Below are 11,326 nucleotides of genomic sequence, written 5' to 3' on the forward strand. Positions count from 1 at the left end.
GAGAACACAAGCACCCTATAGAAAAAACCCCCAAAAAAAAAAAAAAAAAGACAGTACTTTGAGTGAAGTGACAACCCTCAGGATAGGAGAACATATTTGCAAACTATGGCTCAGATAAGGAACTGATAACTAGAATATACAGGGAACTTAAAGCAGCCTACCTGCAAAAGATAATAATAATCGGTCCAATTAAAAAATGAACCCACCGGGACCAGCAGTTAGCGTAATGGCTATGTCGCTGGTCTCCAACATAGTCGACTGCGGTTAGTGTCCTGCCCTGTGGCTTAAAACTCATGCCGGGTGCGTGTGCGTACGTGCCCAAGATCCCCAGAGGAGAATGGAGGAGAAGGGATTGTGGCATGGCCATCCCCCCTGGAGGGGGTTGATTTCTCACTTTTTGTCTCTCTCTCTCTCTCTCTCTGTCTGGCGCGTGCAGGCGCCCTGTAGCAAAAACCTCTAAAAAAAAAAAAAATGAACCCACCAGCAGATGGCATAAGGATTACAGTTGCTGGACTCCCACGTAGTTGATGTGGTTGGAGTTCCAGATCCTGGACTTAAAACTCATGGCAGGTGCGTGCACGTGTGTGTGTGCACCCCAAATCCCAAGATGAGAATGGAGGAGAAGGGATTGCGGCATGGCCATCACCCCCGACACAGGGCGGGGGAGGGGGGGGAGTGATCTCTCACTTTCTCTCTCTGGTGAGCACATGTACCCTATAGCAAAAATCTCTCAAAAAATAAAAGGAAAATGGACTGAACAGATGACTCTCTAAGGAAGACATATAAATGGCCAAAAAAGCATATAAAAAATGCTTAACATCTCTTAGCAAAACATAAATGCGATAAAAACCACAATGAGTACCACTTAATCCCCATCAGAATGGGTAAGATTGAAAAAATAAAAGAACAAAAAGTGCTGGAGAGGTTCCTACACTGTTGGGGGGAATGTAAATGAGTACAACTACTGTGCACAATGATATAGAGGTTTCATAAAAACTACAACTAGAAATACCATATATACCAGTCATCTCATTTCTGAGTATTTACCCAAAGAATAGGAAACTATTCTGTCAGAAAAATGTGTACACATTTGTGTTTATTGCAGCATTATTGACAATTGCCAAGAAATGGAACCAGCCCAAATGCCCAAAACAGATAACTAGACTGAAAAAAAATGTGGCAAATATACACTATGGAAAACTACTCAGCCATTAAAAAAAATAATAATAAAGAGACCCTAACATTTGTTAGAAAGTGGAAGATTTAATGCTGAGTGAAGCAAGACAGACTGAGAGAGATTGTATGTTCCCATTCAATATGTACAAAATGTCTCCATGTCTCCACTCTTATGTCAGAAACGTAAAGACAGGAAGGGAGTGCAGCTGGAGAAACAGTATAGGAGGGGATGTGGGTAACAGGAAGGGAGAGAGGGGGTGAGGAAAAAATAGACACATGAAAGAAAAGTTATGGAGATATATATGGTAATATCTTTGACTTGATTGATATGTATTGCATCTATGCTGAAAATATAATTTTGCATGCTGTAAATATACATAGTGCTTAAAGTTAATTTTAAAAATGTAAAGAAAGATAAATAAGATTTAAAAAGACTTACATCGAAACTGCACACAAATTTGTATATTACACTATTCTCAGGCCTGAACACCTACTTCAAAAAATTTGTGGAATGTGCATTTTATGTAAAAGCTATGCATGGATTTCAATTTGGGGAGGGGCGGGGAGAGTACCAAAATAAGCACACACTTTAATTCCACTCTTTCAAAAACATTTTAAGGTTCCCCTCACAGGTATGTTGACACAAAGCATATATATATATGAAAAAGCACATGAGGGCTGCCCCATGGCCTAAGGGAGTTAGATTTCACCAGTCTGACCACCCAGTTTAATCTCAACCCCAGAAGCTTGAAAAACATGCCAGGCATCTATGTATGTGTGCCTAACATCCCCCACAGGACAAAGAAAGGGAAAAGGGATTGCAACATGGCTATGCTTCAGTAGGGGGTGATTTCTTCTTTTCTCTTTCTTTCTTTTGCTCTCTCTGTCTCTCTTTTTGTTTTTCCCTGGAGAGTATAGGAAAACTCCAGCAAAGTAAAAAAGAAAAAAGAAAGAAAAAGAGAGAAATAAGAAAGAAAATCCATATGAGATGTACCACTTGAGTTAATAGCCATTATAATAAATAATTTTTATTGCAGTGATTGTGAAGAGACACATTAGTAAGCACTTTAGATTAAAAAGTAACGATACTGTCTAATTCTACTCCTATGAAGTAGTCAGGAGCAGTCAAATACAGAGACAAAAAGTAGACCAAAGATTGCCAATAGCTGGAGGGCGTGGGAATGGGTTTGTTAATGAGTAGAGAGTTTTGGTTTTGCAAGATGAAGAGTTCTATGGAAGGATGGAGGTAATGGTTGTATGACAATGTGAATGTACTTAAAGCCACGGAACTATGAACTTAAAATTGTTAAATTCTACATGCATACTTTTGAACATCTAAACTACATGTAAAATAACTGAATACATTCTACTCACACTTCAGTTCTTTAAACACCAACAATCTATTAATATATTATTACTACAGGACAAATTTGGATAGAGATTTTAGATCATTTTCAAGCTCACTTGAGGAGTACCAATCATTATCAATCATTTTTAAATTTTATTCACAGTGATGTAATTGTTTATTTATGTTAAAACAAGTACCTTTAGAAATGAATATGTATTCATTTATTTTAATTGATAAAGTAGGCTTTATTCCAGCCTGTTAAATAACCTATTTTCAAAATATCTAAATCTACTTTTCATGATCTGTTCCATCGTTCCTACCAGGTATTTTTTCAAATTATTAGAATTACTTATTCTAATAATCAAATTCCATCCCATACATCTTACAAATATCTTACATCTAACACACACAGCTTTATAGTTATTGTGATAGGCATGTCTAAAACAGAGTTACTAAATCACAAAACCATTTAAATATCTATTTAAACACAGTGTCTTTTAAATTTTTTAAGAGTTACTTTATTTTACTTTATTTACTTATTTATTTATTTTGACCAGAGAGGAACAGTGAGAGAGCAAGAGAGAGAGAGGAAAAATGAGAAAGCAAGCCACCAGGTCCAGGATTTGAACTATAATCAGCCATGGGGGAGCCCAGCACCCTTAACCACCATGCCACCTACTGGCCCCCCTAATTTTCTTTTTCTAAGTAATCTGTAAACATCTTTTTCTTTAGTTCATGTTTGGTCATTTGCTGTAGTCATTGTGGAAGTGGTGGGTATGGCTATAACCATTTGTGAAGTGGTACATCTTTGCAAAAATATTAAATTCCATGGGTAAAGAACAAGTCTTAGAATGCTATGTGGTACAAATTCATGAAACCAATTTCTGTATTTGAAAACAGAAAACAAAAACTACTAAATAGTCCAAAGCTATTATAGCTGAATATTCCAAATACTAGCCAACAGTACTACACTAAAAATGTCTAAAAGTAAGGTCTCTGAATTAAATATTTCCATCCTTTAAAAATAAGACATAATAAATGTATATCACATGGTCAGTGTGCATATAAAAGTCATCAGTTTAAACCAGTCTGGATGGCATATCTGACATAAAATGGCCTGGGTTATGCTTCTGTCGACATTCTCTATTGTTTTGGGGACATTTTCTTGTTATACACATTACAGTTGCTACAGTAACGGCGATCTGTACAGCTCCAATAATGGCTGCCATGAGAATGTGAGTGAGCTTTTGCCTGCTTGGCACTACACAGAGAATACTAAAGTCTGTCTTTTCACCACACTGTCCAGTGTAACCAGACTCACATCTACAAGAAGCCTTCTGAGTAGAATAGAGGAATTCACATTTGCCAAGAATGCAGTAACCATCGATGCTTTCAAGGCAAGGCATATAGTTTCCAATGTAAACATCTTCTCTTTGATCACTCGCATCTTTTACATCTGGTGGATATTGAAGTCCATCATCTTTCTTTCCAAACAAACTAGTATCATCTGTGCTGCAGTGACCAAGATGCCTTGTATCAATTTGTTTTTGCTTTATGCAAGATGCTTCTTGAACATAACAGGGGTTGTTATAGGAAATCCCATTGGAAGCACACTCGGGATTAAAACTATCCCCGGAAATCTATATTATTTACACACCCAACATATTCTGCATCATCATCACACTCAACTCTATTTTTGCCAGGTCCACACTTGGAGTGTTTTCTGTGAACTTCAGTCACTGACTCTTCCTCTTCTCCTTCTCTGGACACATTATTTGAGTAGCATGGTCCTCTTACTACTACTGTTATCTTTCTGGTGCAGCCTTTCTAAGAAAGCATTCATTTTGATAAGGGTCCCTATTTGACCCACAGATAGGAATGTAATTTGCATGACACTGAAATTGCATGCACACTTCAAACCATCTCCATTTTCTTTACAGACTCCTCCATATTTACATGATGACTCACCACAGACTCTTACATCAGACTCCTTCACATTTGATTCCTCCAGGTCAGCTTCCCTGGACCTCCACATTGGGATTTTTTGCAGCCCAGCAAGGGGAGTCTATGACTTTTTTGATTAATTTATTTCATTTCCAAGTGATATATAGGGGCCCCTCTGGCCCAAGTCTAAGGTGGTTCTGCCTACGCCAGAACTGTCAGGAGAGGAAAAGAACATCAGCCACATATTTCATTAAAAAAAAAAAAATTTAATAGGCATGTTAGAAAATAAGAAGGGAGTAAAAGTAATTTTAAAAATTTACCTTCTTTAGGCTAAAAAAGCATTATATTAATATATAATCAATATAACAATAATGAGCCATGAGCTATCTTACATTCTTTTTTTTAAAAGCAAAGATTTGGAAATTGAGCGGGAATTTTACACTCACAGTACAATGATTATCAGTCCCTTATCTGAGAGAGTTTGCAAATCTGTTTTCCCATTCCAATGGTAGTCTCTTGGAAACTGCCACTTTCTTACTTGTTTCACAGCTAAGAAACAGCACATCCCAATTTAGATTGGCCACGTTTTGAGTGCTCAAAAGTCATATGTAGCTGGTGGCTGTTGTATTGGATACTTATATCTAGGCATCTACTTCCCTCACCCATAGTACAAGAACAGAACACAAACATCTTTCTTTAGCAGATAACAATGACTATCATTTATTTTATTTATTTATTTAGAGAGATTTTTGCTATAGGGTGCATGCGCTTGCTGGAGAGACAGAGACAGAAAGCAAGAATTCACCCAGAGGTGATGGCCACACCATGATTCCTTCTCCTCCATTCTCCTCTTGGGATTTTGGACATGCATGCACATGCGCCCAGTGTGAGTTTTGAGCCACTGAGTCCGGCACTCAGACTGCAGTTGACTACGTGGGAGTCCAGTGACAGACCATTATGTCGTCTGCTGGTCCCAAATGGCTATCATTTATTAAGCATTTACTTTACCAGGCACCATAACAAGCATTTATACTAATTCTCTCATGTACATCACTTCCAGATGCTACTTCTTTTTTTTTTTTCTTCCTTTTCTTTTTTAAGATAGACTCTTTCTCTGTCACAATCCTCTTGCTTCAGCCTCTTGAAGAGCTGGGATAACAAGCATAGGACACCATAAATGACCTTCAAATTGGGATGGGAATAAACTCAGGTCCCCCATGTGGCTTCAACCTAAAGAACTCCCAAGTGGGCTTCTTGGTCTAGATCGTCTCAGACAGTATTTCCTTACATATTTTGGAGGTAAGGAAATAAGTAAGAAAGTGGCAGTTTCCAAGAGACAACCCTTGGAATGGGAGAACATATTTGCAAACTCTTTCTCAGATAAGAGACTGATAATCAAAATATACAGGGAACTCAAACAGCTTATCCTCCCCCCTAAAAAAAATAAACCAATCAATTAAAATATGGGCAAATGAGTTGAACAGACAACGCTTTAAGAAAGACAAACCAACAACCAAAAAAGTATATGAAGAAATGCTCAACATCCCTTATCATAAGGGAGATCCAAATCAAAACCACAATGAGATACCACCTAGCCGCAGCTAAGATTTTAAAAATAAAAATAAAGAATAATAGGTGCTGGTGAGGCTGTGGTGTAAAGGGAAATCTACACTGTTGGTGGGAATGTAAATTAGTACAGCCACTGTGGAGAATAATATGGAGGTTCCTCAAAAACCTACAAATAGAACTACCGTATGATCCAGAATTCCACTCCTGAGTATCTATCCAAAGGATAAGAATATGCTCAGTTGGAAAAACAGTTGCATTTCCATGTTTATTGCAGCATTATTTACAATTGCTGAAACATGGAATAAATGCAAATGTCTTGGAACAGATGAATGGATTGAAAAAGTATGGCACATACACATTATGGAATACTACTCAGCCATAAAAAAAAATGAGACTCTGGCATTTGATAGAAAATGTATGAATATGGGAGACCAGAGGATGGCGTAGTGGTTATGTAGCTAGACTCCCACGTAGTCAACCACGGTTTAAGTCCCAAACTCGGTGGCTTCAAACTCATGCCAGGTGCAAGCGCATGTGTGCCCAAGATCCCAGGAGGAGGACAGAGGAGAAGGGACCATGGCATGGCCATACCCCCCAGGGGGTGATATCTTGTTGTCTCTTTGTTTCTGTCTCTCCAGTGAGCGCACATGCCCTATAACAAATAGCTCTCAAAAAAAAAAAAAAAGGGGATTAAAATGAAAGATTTAAGGCTAAGCAAAGCAAGCCAGACTATGAAAGAGAGGCATTGTCTGTCCCACTTAATATATACCAAATGGGCAGAAGGAGCCAAGTGGTGAAGGTGCCTTCCTGAAGGTCAGGGCTGAGCCCTTGGCCTTCCCACAGCCCAAACCTCTGATGCGGGAAGAGGCTTTGAACCTAAGAAACCAACAGCTGAAAAGAAGCCAGCAGAAAAGAAACCTACCACAGAAGAAAAGAAATTTGCTGCATAAACCCTTACATTTGTTTATTCTGTAAAGGTTAAATCATTTTGGACAGCTTATTTTGAATAAACACCTTGTTCAAAGCAGCAGTTTAAATATATGTATACTGAATGTCTATGCACTATGGCAGAAAGGGAAAGATTGGAAGTCATGAAAGCAAGGAAAGTAACTATGGATACCAGAGACAATATGGGAGGAGGACAGAAAAGGGGAGGTGGGAATAAGGGGAAAGAAAAAACATTCAACAGACAAAAAATTGGAAAATTATCTGTTGATGACAATGTGTATGATAATTTCTTTGACTAGACTAACATACAGAGTACCTATGGTGGGAAAATTCATGTTCAATGTTGTAAAGATATACAGTGGTGAATGTAAAAATAAGAAAAATTAAATGAAATATTTTTTAAAAAGGAGTTTAAGTTAGAAAAAGAAGTGGCAGTTACTTGCTCAATGAAAGGTAGAGTCTCAAACTCAGAACTCAGATACTCTTCCTCCAAAGCCATGGATAGGTACCTTGTCTTTAGGAAACTCAGAGCTCTCCAGTACTCTCCATGAACCACCCCAACTACCAAAAAAAAAAAAAAAAAAAAAAAGGATATCAGAATGCAGGAAGTTCATTTTAATACCTTGGACCCCTACTGACTCATTTTCATGAGCTCCAATTTGAATTTTCCATGGTTGGCTTGTCTTCCCAAATACAAATACCATTTCCTCTTTCTACCTTACAAATGCTGGAGCCAAGTGAAATTTCATGTGATTACTATTTTGTTCTTAGTGAAGATGTCCAAGCAGGTTGAGAAATTATATCCTGTTCTGATGCATGAATAATGAATTTGGAATAGGAAACAGTTAGTTGCTAATCTTGTCCTGACAGTCAGTTTGGATTAGCAGCAGAATTCTAATCAGGTCTATGGATCATGCCAACATTAAAAATGGACAAACTTTGCAGGCTAGATTATTGCCGGAATAGCATCAGTCAACCTGAGTCCTCTGATACAATGTGCAAATTGACAAGGTATCCAAAGGAGAGTATCAGTCTGCTTCCTGATATTGTAATGCTAGAAAATATGGGGAGGGAGGTGAGCCAAATATCTATTAATAATATTAATAATAATGAACAACAACAAAAAATCCTTAACATTGTTTTGTTTTTCAAGTTTAAAAAAATGTACCTATGCATTAAGGATTTCTTTTTATTTTGCTGAGATTTAAAATTGTTATATTTTTAAAAAGAACTCCTATCAAAATGAAGCATTATTGTGGGTTATTCTAGAAATGCATAGTTAGATTAACATTTGAAAATCAATTGGTGGCCAGACGGTGGTGCAACAGTAAAACATGAAACTACAAGACAAAATCAAATGGAAAGTTTCTGAGTTCTTTTCCAAAGGACCTTCCTAAACACACCAGGTTTGCTCTTGTCCCTGAATCTTAAAATAACTGTTGAGTGAAAGTAGACAGACCAAAAAAAGTGCACATAAGAATTCTAGAAAATTGCAAACTAATCTATAGTGATAGAAAGCAGATCAGTGGTTTCTGGAGGGTGGGGAGGTCAGGGCAGATAGAGAAGCACCAGTGTCAGGAGAACATTTTTGAGAGTGGAGAATGTGTTTACTATCTTAATTGTGGCAATGGTTTCATGATAAATGCATACATCAAAACTCATCAAATGACCCACCTGTTTTTGTACATACTGGTACCTCCCCTGTGGCCTCGACCTTGGGGAGGCCTCAGTTTAATTTCCAGCCCACCTTGAAAAGCAGGGCACAATGGCATGCACTTATTGTCTCAATTACTCTGGAGCCCAAAGCAGGAGGGTAACAGGCTGGGGGCCAGCATAGACAACGTAGCAAGACCTATCAGAAAGAGCTGGGTTTCGTAGTGCGTACTGGTAGTCCCAGCAAACTCGGGAGCCTGAGCTAGGAGGATTGCAGCATAGCTAGACCCTGTCTCCTCCCCAAACTAGCAAACCATACACTTAATTATGTGCAGGATATAATACACCAATACATCTTTTTAATTTTTTTGCTTTTTAGGTTTTTGCCATAGGGTGAGTGTACTCTCTGGAGAGAAACAGGTAGAGGAAAAGTGAGAAATCACCCCTCCGCCCAGGGATGGCCAAGTTGCAACCCCTTCTCCATTCTCTTCTCAGGATTTGGGGCACACGAGGATATGTGCTCAGCATGATTTTCAAGCCATAGGGTCCAGGACTTGACTTGTGGTGGGCCATGTGTGAACCCAGCACCTTAATCACCACGCCACCTGCTGGCCTCACTTTTTCAGTATTTTTAGACAAAGAAGAATGGTTATGGGGAAAATATTATTTCTAAGAACACTTAAAATTCCCATCAAGTGTCTAAGAATAAATCTAATAGAAGATGTGCAAGATGACCACACCAAAAGCTACAACATATTGTAACAAGAAAGATCTAATGAACTGGAGGGATACTCCATGTTCATGGATTGGAAAACTCATCAGTGGTAAGATAACAATTGTTCTGAATTTTTTCTGCAGATTCTATAAAATCTGAAATAAAATATCACTACTTTTTAAAAATTAATGTTCTAAATCTATAATTGATATGAAAATTCACAGAACCTAAAATAGCCACAACAATTGTGGAAACAGGCAGAGCTGGAGAAATTACACTGCTAGAGATCAAGACCTATTTTAAAGTTACAATATAAATGAGAGTGATAATTGCTGGGCCCAGCTCTATAGTGCAATGGTAATGTGCTGCTTAAGAGAAGCCAGAATCTTTCCACACAGCAACCTCAAGTCACACGCTGGTAGGAGAGAATTGCACTGCATATATCTGCCAGAGGATTAGTTCCAAATATTCACAGAACTCCTACAGAACACCACCAACAAAACTCAATCCAATTTGAATTTATTTTTAGTTTTTTTACTAAATGGGAAAAACTGTATTAGGTGGTTGGAAAAGTCATGCCACATTTTTGCATAGAAAAATATATGTCCTGACTATTTTGGATAACCTAATACAGGCAATTAACAACTAAGAATATCTAATAGTCAATGAATATTTAAAAGATGTCAAACATCATTAGCTATCAGTATAGCACAAATTAAACCACAGTGAGATATCATTATGCCCCTACCAAAATGACTAAAATTAAAAGACTAACAATACCAGTGATGGAGAGGATGTAAAACAACTAAAATTTGCATATATTACCAGTGGAATGTAAATGGTTCCTTTGCAAACCTGTTTGGCATTGTACGAAAACTGAGCATGCATCTGCTCCGTGATTTCCACTCATGGGTATATACTCAACAGAATGAATACCTAGAACCACAAAAGGACAAGTGCAAGAATGTTTACAGCAGCTTCGTACCTTGAAGCTGGAAAATCAAAATGTCTATCAACTGAAGAACAGAGACATACATGAATAGTGGGCTATTAAAAACTGGAGCACTACACTGCAACAGAAGATAATAAATAATGCAGGCACATAAGTGGCTCTTGCAGGCATTATGGTAAATAAAGGAAGTCAGACCTCACAGAGCACATGCTGATTGATCCACTTAATATGAAGATTAAGGGTGAACAACAAGAATTGCTAGGATACAGATATAACAGGAGCTGAACTTTGCACGCAAGGAGAGCGTTAACTGGAAGAAGGCATGGGGAAATTTTATAGGGTGCCAGTAACTTGATTTCTTCATCTGGAAGGTTGGTCAATGTTTCTATACATGTGTAAAAACTTGTCAACCTTGGGACCAGCAGTTAGCGTAATGGCTATGTCGCTGGACTCCCACGTAGTCGGCCGCAGTTTGAGTCCCGGACCCAGTGGCTTAAACTCACACCGGGCACGTGTGCATGCGTGCCCAAGATCCCGAGAGGAGAATGGAGGAGAAGGGATTGCTTCATGGCCATCCCCCTTGGGGGGTGATTTCTCTCTTTCTATCTCTCTGTCTCTCTCTGTCTGTCTGGCGAGTGCATGCACCTTTTAGCAAAAAAAAAAAACCTCTCAAAAAAAAAATCAAAAACAAAACAAACTTGTCAACCTGTACACTAGGTCTTCAAAAAACTTATAGGAAATGTATGTTGCAAAAAAGCTATGCCTAGATTTCAAAATAATTTGCACCAGAACCAACTCGTATTTTAATTCCCTTTTCCTGTAAATCTTATAAAGTCTCCCATACTCTTAAGATACGTGCACTGACAAAGCTAGACAGTGGTGCAGCAGTAAAACAATGCTCTGCAACCCTCCCGCATGGGAGAGTTTGAGTCTGGAGACCTCCTTGAACATATCAGGTGCATTTGTCCATAAGCCAGGACAGGTTAAGTCAAGTCTGGGGGTGTTTTGGGATTCCTCTTTC

At 38.3% G+C, this 11,326-nt stretch overlaps 1 pseudogene; it reads right to left on the bottom strand.

Annotated features, from left to right (window-relative positions):
- Positions 1–3,603: 3,603 nt before the first annotated feature.
- Positions 3,604–4,559, bottom strand: LOC102471069 (tomoregulin-1 pseudogene; annotated as a pseudogene).
- Between the last annotated feature and the right edge of the window lie 6,767 nt (positions 4,560–11,326).

The sequence above is a fragment of the Tupaia chinensis genome, unplaced genomic scaffold (assembly GCF_000334495.1).
Source record: "Tupaia chinensis unplaced genomic scaffold, TupChi_1.0 Scaffold000634_1, whole genome shotgun sequence".
Classification (NCBI taxonomy): domain Eukaryota; kingdom Metazoa; phylum Chordata; class Mammalia; order Scandentia; family Tupaiidae; genus Tupaia; species Tupaia belangeri.